Here is a 21,613-nt window from a genome sequence, read left to right on the forward strand (position 1 = left end):
TAAGTCTTAGTTGTCTCTTCTTCATATCTGCCTGTAAGGTAATGTATCAGGCCCCACTAAGTATGGGACGGCTCTGTCTTGCCAGTCCATTGTAATTTCACTCCAGGTGTTGTCTATGTCGAGGAAGCTGACCTCATCTTTCTGCCTTTGTATGTGACTGATCGGTAACAAATTCTGTCTTTTGTGAAAACTGTAAAAGCTCTTAATGCAGTTTGCAAATGTCCGTGCGGCCATTAAACTAACATTTCCAGAAACTACATCCTTCCTGAATATGTTTTACCGATTGCCAGGAAATCTTTGCTCGTGCTGTCACTCTAGATAATGAAGGTCTTTTTTTCTTATAGACTATATCAACCCAAGACAGTGATATGATTCTTAGGATTGGACATGTTAGAAGGAAATTCCGCCTTCATTTAGACATATGGCCATGGTAGAACCTCACTATGTCCCATTTCCTCTAAGAAGGGGTGATACCTTTAAGATTTAAATGGGCATTTTTAAATTTTAGACAATTGAAATTTTCAAATTTTTCAATGATAAATAATTAAAAATTTTCCAGAGTTTTGGAGATTTTCTCAAACATCTTTTGTCTCAATCAGTTGTCAATGGATATAGCCATAAATAGGAACTTTTTATGTTTTGGTACTTGTCAGGAACCCAAGACTTTAACTTTTAATTGTCTTGAAATTCATATATGGCTACTTTTATAGTAACCCACCCCCTTAAGATTTTAAATAATTCTTTGGGACCATTTTGGGAATGGCATGAGATGATTTCTTCTTCATATGATCAAATCCCAACCCAACCCATAAAATAGGACCCTATTCGGACCAAAATATTTATGGATAAAATTGATTTAATCGTATTGCCCAGGGATAGGCCATACAGTATATGTCTCCTGGGAGTAGGTCCCACATCTGGTACTTACTTTACTAGTCCACTATGGAAACAAACATGAACCTCTACACTACCCTAAACCACCCTTTACCACCAGGGATGGAAGCTTTAAAAGAGTTATCCATGGATGGGAGTTAGACCAACAATATTTAGAGATGGATGAACCCCTCAGGATTCATTTTGACGTCATTGCGCTTGGTGTGCCCATGTCACTGCTAAGGACCAATGACAGGCCTTAGTAGTGACCCCGGGCCAATGACATCACAGAAGAGACTCAAAGGTCACCAAGAGAGTGCCGAACACCATGAAGAGGCCCCAAAGAGACTATTTTGGTCAAACCTGGCTTGGTAGATACCAATTTTCCCATCTCTAACAATATTATATAAATATTGGTCCAACTCTTGTCTCCTTCAGCTCTTTATAGGGACCAGAGTGCCAGAGTTCTTTCAAACAACTCATCAGCAGCAGTTCTAAGAGTTGGACCTGTACATAGCCAATATTATGGACTTTTCTAAGAATAGCCTATCAATTCTAAATAATTGGATTACCTCTTTAGTCTTTCAGGCATAAATTTATATACTAGTCTAGGTCTAGGACTCCTTAGGAAGCAAAGAAAAATCTCTTCACTACCTCAGACCACCAGGAAGATAGTGGTGACCCTCCAATCGCTCTAGAGCACCAAAAAGTCTTTTGCTTCTCTAGACCACAAGGGAAGGGTGCATTAACTCGTCTTCTGCCCAGTATCTCCAAAAATGTAAAGATTAATCCTTTTACTATTCTAAACAACAAGGAAAGTATTAAAGGGGCATTTCAGTAACCACAAATTACTCCCCCTTCCAAAGGGTAGGCCGGGCAATGCACTCCTCCATTCACTGAAATGGAAATCGTTGAGAATAATTGCAATATGATTTGGCTATCTCTAGAGATTCCCATTGAAATAAGAGGAAGGGTACACATGTTGCCCTACTTCGTTGCAAAACAGCCCAGTTCTTGAGATCTGTGGGAGACCCAGTGGTTGACCTTTCCATTGGATAGATAGTATTAATTGGTTGTTACAGGAATACACTTTTAAGTCCTTTTACTACTCTACACCAAAAGGGAAGCAGAAATTAAAGGGGTTATCAACTTTCTAATATTGATGGGGTGCCCTTATAACTAGAGATGAGCGAGTAGTGTTCGATCGAGTAGGTGTTCGATCGAATACTACGGTATTCGAAATACTCGTACTCGATCGAAACACTACTAGCTGTTCAAAGTTAGGATTCGATGCAGAACCAGCGTTGATTGGCAGAATGCTATACATTCTGCCAATCAACGCTGGTTCTTCTCTTACCTTTAGAAGTCTTCTCCCGGCTCAGCACCCCTGTGGCGTCTTCCAGCTGGAATTCACTCTACCTAGGCATCTGGCCTAGGCAGAGCCGACTGCGCATGTGCGGGCATGCCCTCGCATGCGCAGTCAGCTCTGCCTAGGCCCCGATGCCTGGCAGAGTGAATTCCAGCCGGAAGAAGACGCAGGGGTGCTGAGCCAGGAGAAGACTTCAAGGAGAATCCAGCCCAACCTTCACTCGTGGACTTGGTAAGTATGATTTTATCAAATGTTGCCTACCCCTGAAACGAGTATTTCCCCCCATAGACTATAATGGGGTTCGAAATCCGTTTGAACAGTCGAACAGTGTGCGGCTGTTCGAATCGGATTTCGAACCTCGGACATTTTAGTGTTCGCTCATCTCTACTTATAACCCATCACTGTCTGTTCCTATGGTGGAAGCCGTGCTCCTCAAAGCTTTTGGTATTGCAGTGTTGTCCAATAGACTTCAATGTAGTAAATATACCCATCTATATAAATTGTAGAGTAAACCGAGCAGCCCCCCGTCATAAACCTTACAGAACAGAATATCAGACCTGATATTGACAGCCTATGGAAGGTTTAGTGTACAACCCCTTTAACCTACGCTAGACTATTAGGACAGTCTGAAATAAGTCCTTGCCTGTTCTTACTATTTTCGAAACATGGGTGAAATGTATATTCCAAATTATTCTTGTGCTATATTATGTGTAATACATAGAGAAAGAACAAAATATTAAAATTTAGCGTCCTATAGATCATATTGCCAGGGAGAGCCCACAACGATGGAAGGCTAAAGCTCTATCCAATATATTTCCTATTATCTCTGCATATTCCGTTCCTAGGCTCGCCATTATCCTTCACAAAACCCTAATCTCCCACATCAATTGACTCAGAGCTAAATAAACTAAGAAGACAACTGAAGAAATGTTTAAGAACCAATGCAAACTGCAGAGTGTATTTGTACTGGTGTTATACATGTATACCATCTGCTAAAGTCGTTGGGTAGCAGCTCTCAGAAATAGACTATAAGCCCAGATATAAAGCGGTTTCCAAACCTTTTTCTGAAAATGACGCATCTTACCGGTTTAATAAATTTTATGAAAGTCCATTATACATTGATGACAGATTCTAGGAATAACTAGAACAAGAATGACCGTCATGAGCTGTGATTTTCAATGTACGGTACATATCCCACCTGCATATGTCCATTTATGAGTGCTGAGAAGTTGTGTCCAGCTACTAGGACGATGAAAGTTGTCATTAAACTAGAATTATTCTTGCTTAAAGTGTTTGGCCACTAAGTCCGGGTTCGATTCCAGATAGAGACAGGTAGAATCATAATGATCTGCAGATAAACAACAGAAAGACTGTTCTAGGACTTGAACCCTATGTCCACCTTGACCATCTATTTCTTAATTAGAGATCTTCTATTGTCTTGTTTCTAAAGATCTATGTGTCGTTATGATAACAGACAACAAACAATCTCTTTGTAGTCTGGTCCTGTAAAAAGGTCCTGTCATTAAACAGGTTTTCAGCGCCAAAGAATTCTTATACCAATCACCTATCCACAGAATGGGCCATCAGTATCTGATCGTTTGGAGTTCAACACCCATACCCTTCTCCGATCATGGTCGTGTCTATAGTAGTTGCTTCTGGTACCTGGAGGCACTCAAATCAGAGGAATGATGAGGGTCTGAGTGTCAGACCCCCACCCAGTAACGTAACTACCGCCATAGCAGCAGAGGCAGCTGCCACAGGGCCCGGGACATTAGGGGCCCGGTGACAGCCGCTCCCGCTGCTATCATTATACTCGGGGGTCTTTTCCCGGGTATGATCGGCGGACCGGGAGAGGTAAGGGAACATAAAAAACATGTTACTTACCTCTCCACGATCCTGCCAGGCCTCCTTCCTGACGTCCTTTCTGATGTCTCTGACATCACATGAACCCGGCCTGCGTCCCGGGTCATGTGACGTCCGACGTCATAGCAGAGAAGACAGCGTAGGAGCCGGGGGACAGGTAAGTAACAGTGTTTTTTTATGTTTTTATTCCCCCGGGTCTCCGATTATTATACTCTGGGGTCGAGGTCGTGGGGGGGGGGGGGCATGTCAAAAGTTCGCCTCGGGACCCCGCCGTTCCTAGTTACGCCACTGCCCCCACCTACTAAGTATTGATGACCTATCTTGTAGCTAGCCACTTTCTGATAATACTCAGTTCTAACTGCAGTGTCCAGGACCACAGAACCCCGTACCAACTGTCTTAATGGGCCAGCAAATTCCCATACTACTCCCCGCCTCTGTGGGTGAAGTGACCAATGTCCTATATGTCTGCTGGCTTTTCTAACTCCACCTCTGTGAGTGGCATGGCAAAAATTTTAATTAGAAACATACAAATGTGGCAAACTTTAACTTGATATTTACATGTGAAATACACTTTTGTAGTAAACTTTAAATTGCTACTTAACACAACATATGCCATTGAAGAAGTCAAGCTAGGGTTAGGTTCACACCTGCACATGGGTCTGAACAATAGAGAGTAGGACTGTTAAAGTAGCAGCTTTCCGTGGACATTGGTGGACTCCAATGGCTAAAATTTCAGATAACCATGTTTTATTCACAATAGAACATTGAAAAAATAATTTATTTAGAAATTGATGGCAGTAACACATGTCATAAAAGTTGGGACAGGGCCATATCCACCACTGTGTAACATCACTGCTTGTTATATAAGTAAATATCTGAGAAGTGAAGAGACCAATTGCCTTAGGAGTTTGTTTTTTTCATCCTATGTTCTATTGTGTAACTTTCACCTTCTGATATGTGTCCTATGTTCTATTGTGTAACTTTCACCTTCTGATTTGCGTCCTATGTTCTAATGTGCAACTCCAACCTTCTGATCTGCATCCTAAGTTCTATTGTGTAACTTTCACCTTCTGATCTGTGTCCTATGTTCTATTGTGTAGCTGTCACCTTGTGATAGGCATCCTATGTTCTACTGTGTAACTTTCATGTACTGATTTGTGTCCTATGTTCTATTGTGTAACTTTCACCTTCTGATCTGCATCTTATATTCTAATGTGTAACTTTCACATTCTGGTATGCATCCTATGTCCTATTGTGTAACGTTTACCTTCTGATCTGCGTCTTATGTTCTATTGTGTAACTTTCACCTTCTGATCTGCATCCTAAGTTCTATTGTGTAACTGTCACCTTCTGATCTTCGTTCTATGTTCTATTGTGTAACTTTCATCTTCTGATCTGCGCCTTATGTTCTGTTGTGTTACGTTCACCTTCTGATCTGTGTCCTATGTTCTACTGTGTAACTTTCATCTACTGATTTGTGTCCTATGTTCTAATGTGTAACTTTCCCCTTCTGACATGTCTTATGTTCTATTGTGTTACTTTCACCTTTTGATCTGCTTTCTGTGTTCTATTGTGTAACTTTCACCTACTGATATGCATCCTATACATGGTGTACATATATAGTAACATGGTGTTTTCAGTTCATTGCATTCTTGTTTTCTTTACATTTTACACAGAATGTCACTTTTTTGGGGAATTGTGAATATAAAACACAACAAAAGCAAATTATAAATTTTGTCACATCTGTCTATCAACTGCACATTCACATTTTATGATATATTCATTAAAGCACATGGATAAACATTGTCATGGATTGAAATCTACTGTGGAGTTGGTTACCCACATACTAGTTGTGATAACCTGCAGTCCAGGCTCTTGGGTTTGTGTCCAGGGCAACATCTGCACGGAGTTTGTAGGTTTTTCCTTGTTTGTGTAATTTCTTCCGGGTTCTCAGGTTTCCTCCACACTGGAAAAACACACTTGTGGGTTAATTGGGGAATAAGTGAAATTAACATGTGTGCTGATCTGTATATCTGTAGTAAGGAAATTCAATTATAGGCTTCACTGGAACAATGATCAAAGCTATTGTTAATAATACAGAAAGGAAAACAAGTAATAATAACTGTTCTGGATATCAGGATTCAAGACATTATAATCCACAGTAAAATTCATTTAATCTGTCATCAATGGTGCGGCATAAACAGATATTCTGGGTTATCGAATTGCCATACAAAAGCCATTCGTAAGGGTAGAAAATTCCAGAAAGAGAGGCCAATATATAGTCATTACCGGATTATCCAACTGGATGGTGATAGTTGGGACTATGGAAATGTTACTGTATTGTTTAAAGGCAATGTGTCATCGGGTCTATTCTGCTCAGTAGAGATGGACAAATCCAAGCTGCTGAAGTGGAATTTGATCCGAATTTAATTAAATATTCGGTTTGCATTGAATCCGGATTTCCTCACACTTTGTGGAATCACATTTTTTTCTAAAAATGGCTGCTGCGCAAGCTAGGACATTGGCCAAGGAACTCTAGGGACGCAGGATCACCCACAATGGCATGCATGCAACCAATCAGCAGCCAGCCAGCCCTGTGATGTCATAGCCCTTTAACCCTTTCGCGACCACAACAGCACCAAGAGTAGGTGACAGTTAACTGACAGCTAACACCCTGCTACATAACCCCCGATAGGATCACAGCTCCGTGTGGGTTTTAACCCCTTGGATGCAGTGGTCAAACATAACCGCGGCATCCAAGGGGTTCTGCCATGCTACATGACCCCCTCGGCACCTCCGCAGCAAGATTGGGGGATGTATCTTCTACAGCCTGAGGTCATAAATGAGGAAGGCAGTCCATGCATCTACAGACAGACTTCCTCTATAAACTTAAATACACGTGTATTGCAGTCTATAGTACTGAACCAGCATTCAGTGCATCGCTGGTTCAGGTCCCCTAGTGGGACATCACAAAAAAACACTGCAAGGCACAATGTTCTACACCTCGTACTATATTGGAAAATTTGGCAAAGTTGCTAAATCAAATTTCTGAAAAATTTGCTCATCTCTACTGCTCAGTCTGAGGGCAACGTAGATTAGTACTAAGGGAAGCAGACTAGTAGTACCCCTGAATGCATCAATGTATAATTTACAAGATGACTTTCTGTAATGTTCACAAAATCTCACCTGCTTGGAGATAAGGATGTAGTCAACACGGTGAGGAATGTAACTGGAAGATGCAAAATCTCTAACAGAACCCTTGTAATGTAATGTAACATTGTGCCATTTTTGATCTTTGAGGTTCCCTCAGGGTCCAAGGCCTTTTACCAACTACTACCTCTGCATCCTATGGCTACACCCTCATACTATGGTGCACATTACCCTGTGCTAATTGACAGCCTTCTCCCTATCCACAGTATAGGGAGGAATTGTCAATCAGCTGTAGAAGGATAAGGGTTGCTGCATAATCTATACCCCTAGCGCCCACTACAGGTGTATTTATTTATCTTACTTGTATAGCACCAACATATACTGCAGCACTATACAGTCATTGTCAGACACTGTCTGATATAGGGCTCACAAACTACAGATGACAATGTGTCATTACGAGTACAGGAAGTTAGCTGGCAAATGATACAGAGATGGTTTGTGGGGTCTCTGTCACTACTTTGCAATACTCTCCAGCAGCAGAAACCTGGTGGCAGATTCTCTGTAGTCATATTAAGGGTAAATTTAAGCATAACTCTTAGCAAGTCAAATATTGTAGTTGTAGTGCCTTATTATTTCTATCTGCTAGTAGTAGCTGTAGTATGTGAATGAATTATTACTAGTTATTAGTAATATTCATATTTTATTAATTAGTTTAGCTTAATTATATTATATTATATATACACAATATATAAAATATATTATTATTATTATTATTATTATTATTATTATTATTATCTAATTAGTATTATTACTATGAGTAATAGTAATAATATCTGGTATGTAAATCATAATTAATAATAAATATGGTTAATATACCAATTAATATAATATTATTAATATATAATATGTTAAACAGCACCTAATAAAATAACTAAATATAATAACATTTCTTATAATTGTATTATAATTGTTGTTATTATTACTATTATTATTATTTATAATAATAATACGATTAAATAATCAAATTATTAACATAAAAGTAAAATACTAAAATAATAACAAATAGCTCAATCTAACTATTATTATTAATAATAATTCAATTTTATATATATATATATATATATATATATATATATATAAAAAATGATAATAATAATAATAATAATAATAATTATTATTATTATTATTATTATACTAACTAATGAAATTATTAATATAAAAATAAAATAATAAGTAATTAAAAAAACATTAATTCTAAAAATTATTATTATCATTATTAATATTATTATTATTGATAATAATAATAATAATATTAAATAATTAACACAAAAGTAAAATAATAAATAATAACTACATTTAACTAGTAGTAGAAGTATTATTATATTTATATTATAATTATATATATTATTTGTTTTTTTATATTGTATATATATTATTTTATCTATCTATCTATCTATCTATCTATCTATCTATCTATATACAATTCTTATTATACTATGTTACTAACTAATGAAATTATTCATATAAAATAAAATAATTAAACAAAAAAATTGCATCTATAATAATATTATTTTTATTATTATTATTATTATTATTATTATTATTATTATTACATTAAAGACAAATAAGCCATATATCTTTGAAGGAATAGACAAGCTGGTTGCGGAGGCCTGGGCTCTGTGCATTTGTTGGAGTGGAGCTCATTGCTTAAGCCATTAACACAGCAGCGCTGGCAGCGGCTTCTCCTCGGCCTCCAGGCCACCATAAAACACTAGCTCTTTTTCCACAAGAAGAAAAGGACAGTGTATCTGCGGGAAACACTTTACCACATGTTCCTTCTGGTGGAGAGAGAAGAACTGACATCAGGCTGTGCACAGTAATGAAGTAACTCAGCTTCACCCGCTCTATCGCTGTTTCCTTCTCTGAATTACTTCCAAAAATAAAAAAGGGACCACATTTTTTGTTAACTATAAGTAACCATTTTCATTATATTTTTTTTATTGTGCAATATTAAGTTACTAACATATAAATAAATCAATCAATAAATTACACTTAGAGATGGAAAGCAAATATTAATGTTTATTAAGAGGCGGCCAAGGAGGATTTTACACAAAATGCAAAATTGTGGATGTGCAGAAGCAAGAGCAATGTTTAATATCTCAGAATTATATTTCTTTTGCTCGTTTTGATATTCACATTGTTCTATGTCATGTTTGCAAAAAATTTTAAAAAAAATAAAAATGGCGACCCCAACACACAATATACCGTAACAGAAAAATTCCTATTACCAGTTTTCCCATATCTATATCTAGTTGTGATTTAGATGGTGCTTCATAGCCACACATGGTCTTGCTCTTGGCAGAACACAGATTGCACGCTACATTAAGCCATAGCAGACTGATAATACTGTTTATACTGTTGCTACAAATAGTCTAAATCTTTAATGTTATGCAATATCAGGAATATTATTCCTATGATTTATCCTGCAATGGAGTACGTTGTGTTACTTCACTGACCCATGCACTGTTCTCCCATCCTGAGGGCTTTTCGCTCCAGACCCTGCCCATACTGTGCATGTGCTAGGCCTTTAAGAATATGCAAAATTCTGTAATCTGTGCCCAGCCATTCCTCTGCACCTGTAAGTGCCTGAGCAGTAAGGTTCTTAGCTTCTTAGTTCCTCTAAAGGTGTGTTTTTTTCTGCTGTTACTCAGTTCATTCTTTGTCTGTCTGTATAACTAACACTATCTCTTTTTCATCTATCCAGACCTGTTTAACATATTGACTCTGTGCTGCCTGCCCTGATTTCAGCTTGTCCTTCCTTGGCTTCAGGTACCATCTTTATGCTGATGACACCCAATTATACACATCTTCCCATGACATCACCCCTGCACTCATACAGAACACCAGCAACTGTCTCTCTGCTGTCTCAAATATCATGTCCTCGCTCTATCTGAAACTAAATCTCTCCAAGACTGAACTACTACTGTTTCCACCATCTAACAGATCTGTCCCTGATATATCCATTGCAGTCTCAGGCCTTACTATAACTCCTAGGCAGCATGCCCGCGGCCTCGGGGTCATGTTTGACACAGACCTTTCCTTCACCCCTCATGTTGAATCACTCGCACGTTCATGTCACCTCCACCTCAAAAACATCTCCAGAATATGCCCTTTCCTTACCAGAGATATACTAAAGACACTTATTGTCTCTCTGATTCATTCTCGCCTTGACTACTGTAACTCCTTACTAATCGGTCTTCCCCTCACTAAACTCTCCCCTCTACAATCTATTCTGAATGCAGCGGCCAGGCTCATCTATCAGGCTAGACGCTACAGCGATGCCTCAGGTCTGTGCCGGTCACTACATTGGCTGCCTATTCATTATAGAATAAAATATAAAGTTATCACCCTCATCCACAAGGCTCTCCATAATGCCGCACCTCCCTACATTTCCTCCCTCATCTCTGTCTACCGCCCAACCCGTGCCCTCCACTCACTCAATGACCTAACACTTACATCCTCTATTATCAGAACCTCCGACGCTCGTATACAAGACTTCTCCCGAGCTGCACCATTTCTCTGGAATGCTCTACCCCGGACAATTAGATTAACTCCCAACTTCTACAGCTTCAAGCGCAAACTAAAGACACATCTTATCAGACAGGCCGATCACAATTTCTAACGTAAAACCCTTAACCTTCCTCTGTCCCCGCTCCCACATTTCATGCTAACTTCATAGGTCCAAACTCCATCCACATGTTAAAGGACACCACTAGTGACGGCTCATAAAGTCTTATGTTTATGCAATGACAGTCACCTCTATTACAAAAGTGTCTGACCTCTAAATAAGCAATGCCGCCCCTGCTACCTCTTGTGTCACCCCCTCTACCTCATAGATTGTAAGCTCTTGCGAGCAGGGCCCTCAGTCCCATTGTGTGAAACGACATTCTTTGTAATGTATCTTTCTGTCTGTATTTGAACCCTACAACCCTACAACCCTACAGCACTGCGGAATATGTTGGTGTTATATAAATAAAATTTATTATTATTATTATTATTATTATTATTATTATTATTATTATTATTATTATTTTGTCCCCTGACCACAGCTTTGCCTGTTCATTTTGGTTCTGTGCCTTCATGTCACTAAACTGAGACTACTTCTAGATGTAGAACCTAGTGATTCCCTCTAACAAAAAGCCAGATCCTCATATGGGGGTTAAAGGAGTTTTACAGAACTTCTTAATTGATGACCTATGCTTAGGATCATGACCAGCAAGGGTCCAACATCTGGGTCCCTGAATGTTCAGCTTTGTCAAGAGGCTACAACTTTTACCTGAATGCTGTAGTTCCTTCAGTACTTAGTGCTGTACATTTGTACTTAGTACCCCAGCTCGATCCATTCAGGTGAGTGGGACTGAGCCGTGATCAGGCCATGTGACCAATGAACGTGATGGCCCGTGGCCTGTGAACTTTATTATACTACTGCATTACAGTAACCTTAATTTTGCCTAGTAAAATCCTCCCATTTGATAAAAGTAACATCTGTCTGATTTAGGACATTTCAGTAAAACGTTCAAGACTAATAGCGGAAAAAAAATTCAAGATCAGCAGCCCTTGTACTCACCTATTGACCCCGAACTAGAAGGACACGAAGATTATGATGACCTGAACTCTGAGAACGTTGGGACACAGGAACCTCTGCTATCCAAAAACTAGGAGAGGATCTGTTATTCTCATACGTTGTCCTCGGCGTGTTCCTTTACCCTTTGACTTTCTCAGCTGGCATTACAATGGTAAACATGAGATGAGGATATCTCCCACGGGTTGGCGTGAAGAGCAATTCACAGTTTCGTGTTTGCTATTTTAGGGGAATATATTTCCCACACTTTTCCTGATGGTTAAGCAATGATGTTACACAATTAGCTATTTCTAAAAATGATACAAAATATATCTATGGGGTAAACAGACCGGGGATTGACCGACCCTTCAGACCTTGGGATTTTGTGGCCCATTCACAGGCCTCAGTCATGGCCCCCAGTGTATGATGCCACAGTAGAACGTCAAACACCCAAAGGAGGCCCAACATAGGTTATGTAAGGTGAGTATGAATGTTCGTTTTTTTTTCATCAACTCGCCCTGCCCTCCACCTATTATACTTTTTGTTCATCTGAAACTATTCGATAATTTGTCCAATTTTGTTAAAAACCAAGCCATTTGGAATATTCGGTCAAATCTCCAGTCCATGACGTAGCCGTTCAACCATCTCCGTTCGTAACAAACCAATCTTATTACAAATTTTTCAAAAAAGTTCATGAATCGTTATTATACCTTGAGGTCTGTTCAAACCCCAGACTATAATAATTGGATACTCAAGGAAGGTGCAGAAAAACTTTCATGCTCACCTTCCGTTACCTCTCTGGGGCTCCAGCCTGGTGTTCGGTCTTCTTTCCTGGGCGCCCCCAGTGTTTTCTGACCTTCTCTGTGATGTTAGCAGCCCCAGGTCTGTGATTGTGCCGCAGGGGTCATGTGGGGGCCATCGATGACCTTCCTTGGGCTTCTGATTAGTGTACTCTGTCTTCCAAATATTCTCAAAACTAATTTCGCAAGGTTTTCCCATTACTTATTTGTGTTGTCCAGCCAAATTGGAGGGTCGGAAAGGGCACATGTGTACCTGGGTATCTAATATAAGCACATCGGCATCACTCCACCACTCAAACCAATTCTCCAGCTGTCTGACTATACCAGAGTCACGGTAGATTCTGGTCACACTATCATCAGAGACACTGGAGCTATCATTGACAGTATCATTGACAGTGGTTGCTTCAGCCATCTTTTTTGGTGTGGCCTGCTGGGGGAGCAGTATATCAACCAGGGACAGAAATAGACTTGACAGGCTGATCAGGAGGGCCAGCTCTGTCCTGGGGAGCCCCCTGGACCCAGTACAGGTGGTGGGTGACAGAAGGACACTGTCCGGGGTGATCTCCATGCTGGAGAACAAATCCCACCCCATGTATGGGACCTTGATGGCACTTGGCAGCACTGTAAGTGACCATCTGCTTCACCCCAAGTGTGAGAAGGAGCTATCGCAAGTCCTTCCTTCCAACCGCGACCAGGCTGTATAATCTACATCAGACCAAGCGAAGATCACTCTGCACAGAGAACTAATGATTATGACTATGAAGTCTTCCTTCTTTCTTCTTCTGTTCCTTAGCTGCTATGGACTCCTAGTATATCTTCTCTTCTCAGCATATGTGTGTCTACGTCTGTAATATATTACTGTGTATTATCCTGTATCTGTATTACTAGGCTGCTGTAGCATGCTGAAATTTCCCCACTGTGGGACTATTAAAGGATTATCTTATCTTATCTTGATTATCTTATCTTAAGTTTTTATTCGTAGAGTTGAAACCAAAAACAGCACAATAGATCACGATGGATCCCACTATAGCCAAAACAGTTCCACGGTAGACTTGGTAGCCACCAGTAGAAGACATTATACCATCCATTGTGAATTCTACTATAAATGATAGCCACAATACAAGTGTGAACAGAGCTTTAAGTGGCATAAACCAGCCGGGGCCCTCTCTCTCTCTCTCTCTTTATGTATTCCCTGGAATCTCAAAAATCCCCCAAAATCGCTCCCGAGAATGTGATATGTTTGGTAGGTCAGAAAAATAAATATATGTGATTTGCCAGATGTGCAGAGGTTGTGTATGTTCTAAGAACTCATAAAACACAGATATAACACTTTTATAGGTACAGTATATGTAAAAGTAACAGATTTTCTTGTTGGACATTTCATTTTTAAGTAAATTGCCAAAAATGAGATTGCCAACCCTTTACTGAAAGCTGACACAATACACCCATTCCCAGATGTTTAAGACATTACTAGGTCACTAAACGAATTACTCACTTGTTGGGGCAAATATCCCTGGCCCCGCACCCTGATTACCTGATACAATTATTTCTGATTTGTGACTTTCTGATATTGTCAGGTATCCACATGCTCCGAACATTTCTCCAAAAGTAGAACATTCTGCAATAAAACCGAAGGCGAAAAGAAGAAGAAAAAAAAAGAAACCTAGAATGACCTGAAATACAGAAGTGCAACAGTGTGACAGTAACAGCGAACACCATATAATAGGAATGTACTATAGCTTATAAAATTCTATATTTTACATTATGAGAACTGCCCCATATTTACGGTTTGGGTTGAATCTATCACTGCGGTATGACACATCCATTTAGCATGCATTTGCAAATTTGCAAAATTTCATTACCAAGCTTTGGTGTCATGGCAAGGTCTTGTGCACAGGACTATATTGTGGCACTGAACTGTATACATTAATATTGCACCTATAGCAGTCTAGGAGGCAATAGTATGTCTCAATATGTGTCCAATTTCACATCTGCTTTGGAAAAAGCTAACGTCTTCATAGTTTGGAATGTAGGCACTGAATTGTTGCAAGCAGAATGGATACTATGAAGCAATTGGGACTCAATAGACCCCTTTAATTGAAGTCCTATGCACCAGAAATAAAATCAATGTCCGTCAAGGATAGATATAGATTTCTAATACAAGTTACACCTGTGGCTAGATTCAGTCTCTCTGTCATTAGGGTAAAATGGGGGACTCAAACTATGGAGAGCTCATCCGCTAAAACAGTGGATACCCGCAGACTCCACAGACTATAATGGGGTTCACCAGGTTTCCTTCGGGCAGGACTTTTCTCCCTGTCGATTTTCTCCAATAGAAACACTGATGCAGAATTGAACCTAGCCTTATAATAAATCTTACAGGCCCCTTCTAGCCCACCAAGTCCCCCACCCTGTTCTCTCCAAAGTAGGAAATGCGTCACAAAACAGGATAGGTGGCAATTTTTGCACAAAAACGTATCGACGTGCAAAAAATGGCTACTTTTCATGATTTGTATGCTGGAAACTAGCACCACGAGACATGATCATTTGGCCCTAATGTGCACCTTACAGCCCATACACATAAGATCCCATAAGTAACTGGCCAACTGTCTTATGTGTATGGAGATTGGAGGAATGCTGACCTTGATTGATGACAATAGTCAACAGATGGATTCATATTCCTAGACCTTTGTGCTCCCAGAAAATAAGCTGCTAATACAGTAAGTGTCTGGGAATGACATACTCCACTATTCACATTACATAATGGGCCCAATGGATTGTTTATTGGGAGTCAAGAAGAATAGCTGTTGGAAAAATGAACATATTCTTCATCCTTATATTGAATGTTTTGCCCCCATTTGCTCTAATAATAATAATAATAATAATAGTGCCCAATAATTTTAACTCTGCCTCAAAATCAGCTCCATATTCTGCCTAAAATTTATACAGGTATATTTTTTCATCCTGCTCATTCTTCAGGCGGATTACACCTGAAACTCCCATTCAAATATAAGGGTAAGTTCACGCGGGGTTTTTCGGGCCGGATTGTAATGCGGAATCCATGTCAGAATAAAGCTCAAAAAAACGCCTCCCATTGACTTCATTGACTTCATTGACCCATTGACTTCATTGACTCATTGACTTCATTGACCCGTTGACTTCCCATTGACTTCATTGACCCATTGACTTCATTGACTCATTGACTTCATTGACCCCTTGACTTCATTGACTTCATTGACCCATTGACTCATTGACTTCCCATTGACTTCAATGGGAGCCATTCACTTCTTTTTTTCCGCTAGCAGTTTTTTGCCACTCATGGAAAAAAGAAGTGAGTTGCCCTCTCTTACCAAGGATTCTGCGGCAGAATCCACCACAGCGTCCGTGGGACAACACTCCCTCTCGACTAGGCCTATTCATTTGGGCCTAATCCAGAGCAGAATGGCGTGACTGGATGCCGGTGCACTCTTTGAGAACCAGACCTTAGTGTCCCTTATTACAGTCAACTAGAAAGTTGGTATGAACCATGGCTCAATAACAGAAGGGGTGTTCCTCTATCCCCAGTGGAACAGTCCTAACACAGGGTAATATACACATGGAAGCCCATGAACTATATACACAGTGTGGGACAAACACATTAAAACATACAATATATAGTGCAAAAATGTTTAGATGTCCACTGGGATGCTGCCAATGGGGCTACTCTGCAATAACAGACACAGCTTGTACAGACAAGTGGCAACTACATTAAAAAGTTGCATCTAGTCCAGCCTACTTATGGACAAGGAAACCGGATTCCTGCTTCTTGAGTGTACTAATGTCACAGCAAATCAATACACTCGAGTTACATTGTCACCAGCGTTAGATGATGTTCCACATAACAGATCTTGGAACATCTGTTCAGTTGCTCAGTAGTAAGGAACAGCAGGGATCAGCACTCTGACAGAAGACAGGTAACTCAACTTTCTTGGGGTGAGGGTAGGGGTCCCTTGGCTCACACCTGGATCCCCAGTTCTCACAGAGATTGGCTCTAATGGTAACCAGTTCTCAGACACAGATCAGATTCAATACACTGGCCTATATACAGTATACAAACAGGTTCATCCCTGAAATGGTCACAATAGAGGTCTGGAGCGAAGCCCTGAAGGATCAAGAAAAACTTCTTTTTATATGAGTTTTCCTACCCAGAGTGACTACTAGTCTTCAGGCCATGAGCACTGTATTGTCAATAGACCAATCTTGGCTAAGAAGTAAGTACCTACAAAAGTCTCCCACCTAAGGACATCTTATTACTCATCCACTAACAAGGTTATAGCTCAGTAGTTCCTTTAACAATATCCCCTATGTCTTAGATTAATCTTGTTTTGTCAAGAGTTTTTCAGTGTAACACATAAACACTAAAGGCAATGGCTAAAGTCATTTCTTGACCCAATCAACTTTACTCTAAAATTGTTGTCCAGAGGATATGGGATAAGTGTCTCATTGGTAAGAGTGTCGACTTAGGGATCCCCACTGGTGATGAGAATGGGGTTTTGTATCTTCGGTTGAATGAAGAGAGGGCGTAAGAACCCATTTCTAGTGACCTGTGATGGGTCCAACCAGTAGAATCCTCAACTATCATATGCATGTTCCCTATCCTGTGGATAGGTAATAATAATAAGCTGTTATTGTGGGACAGCCCATTAATAGACATGAGCGAGTAGTACTCGATCGAGTAGGTATTTGATCGAATACTACGGTATTCGAAATACTCGTACTTGATCGAGTACCACTCGCTATTCGATTGTAAAAGTTCGATGCAGAACCAGCGTTGATTGCCGAATGCTATACAGTCGGCCAATCAATGCTGGTTCTTCTCCTACCTTTAGAAGTCTTCTCCGTGCAGCTTCCCCGCGGCGTCATCCGGCTCTGAATTCACTCTGCCTGGCATCGGGCGATGTAGTGCAGGCATGTGCAGTCGGCTCTGCCCAGACCCGATGCCTGGCAGAGTGAATTCAGAGCTGGAAGACGCCGCGGGGACGCTGCACGGAGAAGACTTCTCGGAGGATCCAGCCCGACCCTCACTCGTGGACTTGGTAAGTATAATTTGATCGAACGTTGCCTACCCCTGAAACGAGCATTTCCCCCCCCTAGACTACAATAGGGTTCGATATTCGATTCGAGTAGTCGAATATTGAGGGGCTACTTGAAACGAATATCGAACATCGAACATTTTACTGTTCGCTCATCTCTACCCATTAAGTCTATGAAAACATCAATAACCAGGCTCGGACTGGCCCACCGGTGTACCGGGGAATCCCCCAGTGGGCCCCCGAGCCCTGACTTAAAGTTTTGATTTTTACCAATGCAGATGCATTGGTCGGGGCCCGATCGGGATGGCCAGGGGCCCCAACCGGGCACCTGGCCATTGCATCTGCCTCCACACACAGGGGCCCCCATTAGCTGATGCTGAAGAAGTACACATCGGAGGACAACGTGTCTTTCTTCAGCATCAGCTAACGGTCGCTCCCTTCACTTACCTGCAGCTGCTTTGCTGCTCTCCTTTGAGGTCTCCCCTGCTGCACGCACGCATGCACGCACTTCCTCCCCCTCCTCCTCACATTGAGTCTTCTTACATCGCAGCGTGTGGGGAGGACAGGAGCCGTCTGCTGAGTTCACTACTGCTGGAATAGGTGAGTAAACTCTTTTTGTAAAATCTGTATGTTTAATATGTATATATGTACATTTGTGTAAAGTATGTGACTTGTATACTGTGTGAGTACTGTATGTTTGTATACAGGTATGTGTGAGTATATACAGTATGCTATAATAATGTGTATGTATATATGTGTGTGTGTGTATATATAGTATTCATACAAGTATATATATGACATATGGTATATGAATGTATATAAATGCATATGTGCTATAGTATTGTATATGTATATGTGCCATAGTATTGTATATGTGTGAGTATATATGGTATATGTATAAGGCCTGGTTCACATCTGCGTTCGGTGATCTGTTTGGGGAGTCTGCATGGGAACCCCCTCCCCCTTCCCCCCGAACGGATTACCAAACGCATTAGCAAGCGGTGTGCAGTGAAAGTACGCGGACCCCATAGACTATAATGGGGTCCGTGTGCTTTCCACGCGGTGTCCGCATGAGTCATGTGGACAGGAAATTAGATTGTAAAGTACTTTTCTGTCCGCATGTTCTATGCGGACACCGCACGGAAAGCACATGGACCCCATTATAGTCTATGTGTGCTTTCACTGCATACCACTTGCTAATGCGTTTGGTAGTCTGTTTGGGAGGGTCCCCATGCGGACTCCCCGAATGCATTAATGAACGCAGTGAGTGCAATCCCATCCACACATTGCAAAAAAACACACACGGCGGACACACTGCGATTTCCAAAACTGTTGCGGTTTTGGAAATTGCAGCATGTCACATATCTACAGAAACACCTGCAGTTTCCCTATAGGTATAAGGCTAAGTTCACACGGGGTTTTTTGGTCCGGAACCTGAGGCGGAGGCCGCCTCAGGTTCCAGACCAAAAATCGGGTAGCCGCGACTGAATGCCGGTGCACTGCACCACCATCCAGTCAGCACTCTGCTCCAGATTAGGCCCAATAAATGGGCCTAGATGGGAGGAGGGAGTGTCTTCAGGCTGAATCGTGAGGCGAAACGACCTGAAGAATGAGCACCTCGCTTCTTTTTCTGGGAGCTGGAACAAACCGGCTCCCGGAAAAAAAAGAACTGACCGGCTCCCATTGATTTCAATGGGAGGCGTCTTTTTGGTCAGGATTTTGAGGCAGATACGGCCTCAAAATCCTGACCAAAAATCCTCGCGTGAACTTACCCTAAAGGAAACAAAGTCCTCAGAGGAAACCTCTGTGGAGTTTCTGCAATAAGCGCTGCAGGAAAAACTGATGTGTTGCCGCCGGGGTTTTTCCCGCAGCGCTTTTTGCTTTGTCTTGCTACATGGGGCTTTAGGCTGACGCGAGGTTCACACTAGCGTTCGGCAGTCCGTTCTCAGCTTTCCGTCTTCTGCATATAGAAGACAGAAAGCTCTCAGACCGGGTGCGGCGGTGTGCGTTTTATGCTCTCCGCTGCAAAACCGTTTTTTTTTTAAATCGGACACAGAGTACTGCGTGTTCGACTCTGTGTCCGATTTTAAAAAAATCGGTTTAATGGCGGAGAGCATAAAACGCACACCGCCGCTCACAGCCGGACATCTTTCTCACCCATTCAAATGAAAGAGTCCTGCAGGTTTCCATCTCCTACCTCTGTTTTGTGAAGGAAATGGAAACCTGCAGAACGGAGACCGGGCGCAGATGTGAACGAGCCCTAAGGCTGAGTTCACACGGAGTTGTTTGGTCAGGAATCCACCTCAAAATCATCCTCCAAAAAAGCCTCCCAATAGAACTCTAACCCAATAGAACCAAATTCCTGACCAGAAAACTCTGTGTGAACTCAGCCTTATAGTATAATGCTCAGTCTATTGAGATAATAAGGATGAGGCCCAACAGTGAGACGCGGCTAAAAAAATAGCTGTGGAAAAAAATAGCGGCGAATCTCAATGTATTTTTTCCACAGTGTTTTTTTCCCTGCACTTTCTCCCAATTGCGCAGCTGAAAGTAACCGGCCATGTTTTTAGAAGCGCGCACATTTTAGAGTTTGTGGCTGTTCCACATCTTTTTTCCTGCAGTGTGCGGTAGAGGTAAATTTGATTATATTTCATTCACTTTGCTGTTTTTTTCTGTAGTAGCCGCAGACGTTGTGTTTCTGCAATGTGTCCCCGCCTGTGTTTGGTCTCATGGCCTCATTTCTGGAGTTCCTGTACCTAATTGGTCTCAGCAATCACATGAGGTGCAGGACTCCCAGCAAGTAGTGCCAGTACAAGACTGAATGGACACTGGCGGCAGACAACGGAGCGCCAAGGACAGACAAGTATTCTTTTTTTATTTATTTGTTTTTTATTTTACACCTCCCTCCCACCACATGAGTTGCTCCAATTCCTGGACAACCACTTTATTTTTATAACTCAAATTTTTATTGAAAATTTTTTTAAACAATAAGAAAAGAAAAAACAATTACAAGTTACAAGGCGAACACCCGCCCTGCGAACAGAAAAAGCACACAGTGCAACACAAAATACAATCAGAAGAATAAAATTAAAAATAAAAAAAAAAAAAAAAAAAAAAAAAAAAAAAAATTAAAGACAAAGAAAGCAACATAGAAAAAAAAAGAAAAAGGAAAAAAAAGGGGGGGGGGAGGGAGGGGTTAGTGGGACAGATGAGTGGGGGAGAGGACTAAATGTGGGGGGTGAAAGGGTAGGTAGGGGTGAGTGTGAGCAGTCAGGAAACCAGTGAGAGCGCTCGCCAGGTCATCCATACCACAGCCAGTTGGGAAGGGCTCGGGAGCAACCACTGGTCAAATACCTGAGACGAACAACAAGAGTATCAATCAGAGGAGGGGTCAGAGCCCAGGAGCGTCCGGTACTCTGCAGACTGTTGAAACCTGAACCAGTAGAACCAGGTTTTGATGTACGCCTCAGTCGTGCCATGCAGGAAAGACGTGAGATTTTCCATGCGCATTATCTCGTTGACCTTCGAAATCCAGAGGGAGAGAGGAGGAGGATCCACTCGTTTCCAAAAAAGGGGGATACAAGCCCGGGCAGCGAGGATCAGGAATCTAAGTAGGGAACGCTTAAAGACCTTTACAGAAGACTCACAATGATTAAGGAGGAACAGGGCAGGGCCCAAATGGTGAGAAGTTTCAGTAAGCTGGAGGGTTATCCGCTTGACCCCCTCCCAGAAGGACGAAAGGGCAGGACAGGACCAAAAAATGTGTAGCAGCGTGCCTTCCTCGTCGCCACAGCGCCAACATAATGGGGAGACCTGAGGAAACATAGCATGGAGTCTCGTAGGAACCCTATACCATCGGGACAAG

This window comes from Leptodactylus fuscus, chromosome 2 (assembly GCF_031893055.1).
Source record: "Leptodactylus fuscus isolate aLepFus1 chromosome 2, aLepFus1.hap2, whole genome shotgun sequence".
Taxonomy (NCBI): Eukaryota; Metazoa; Chordata; class Amphibia; order Anura; family Leptodactylidae; genus Leptodactylus; species Leptodactylus fuscus.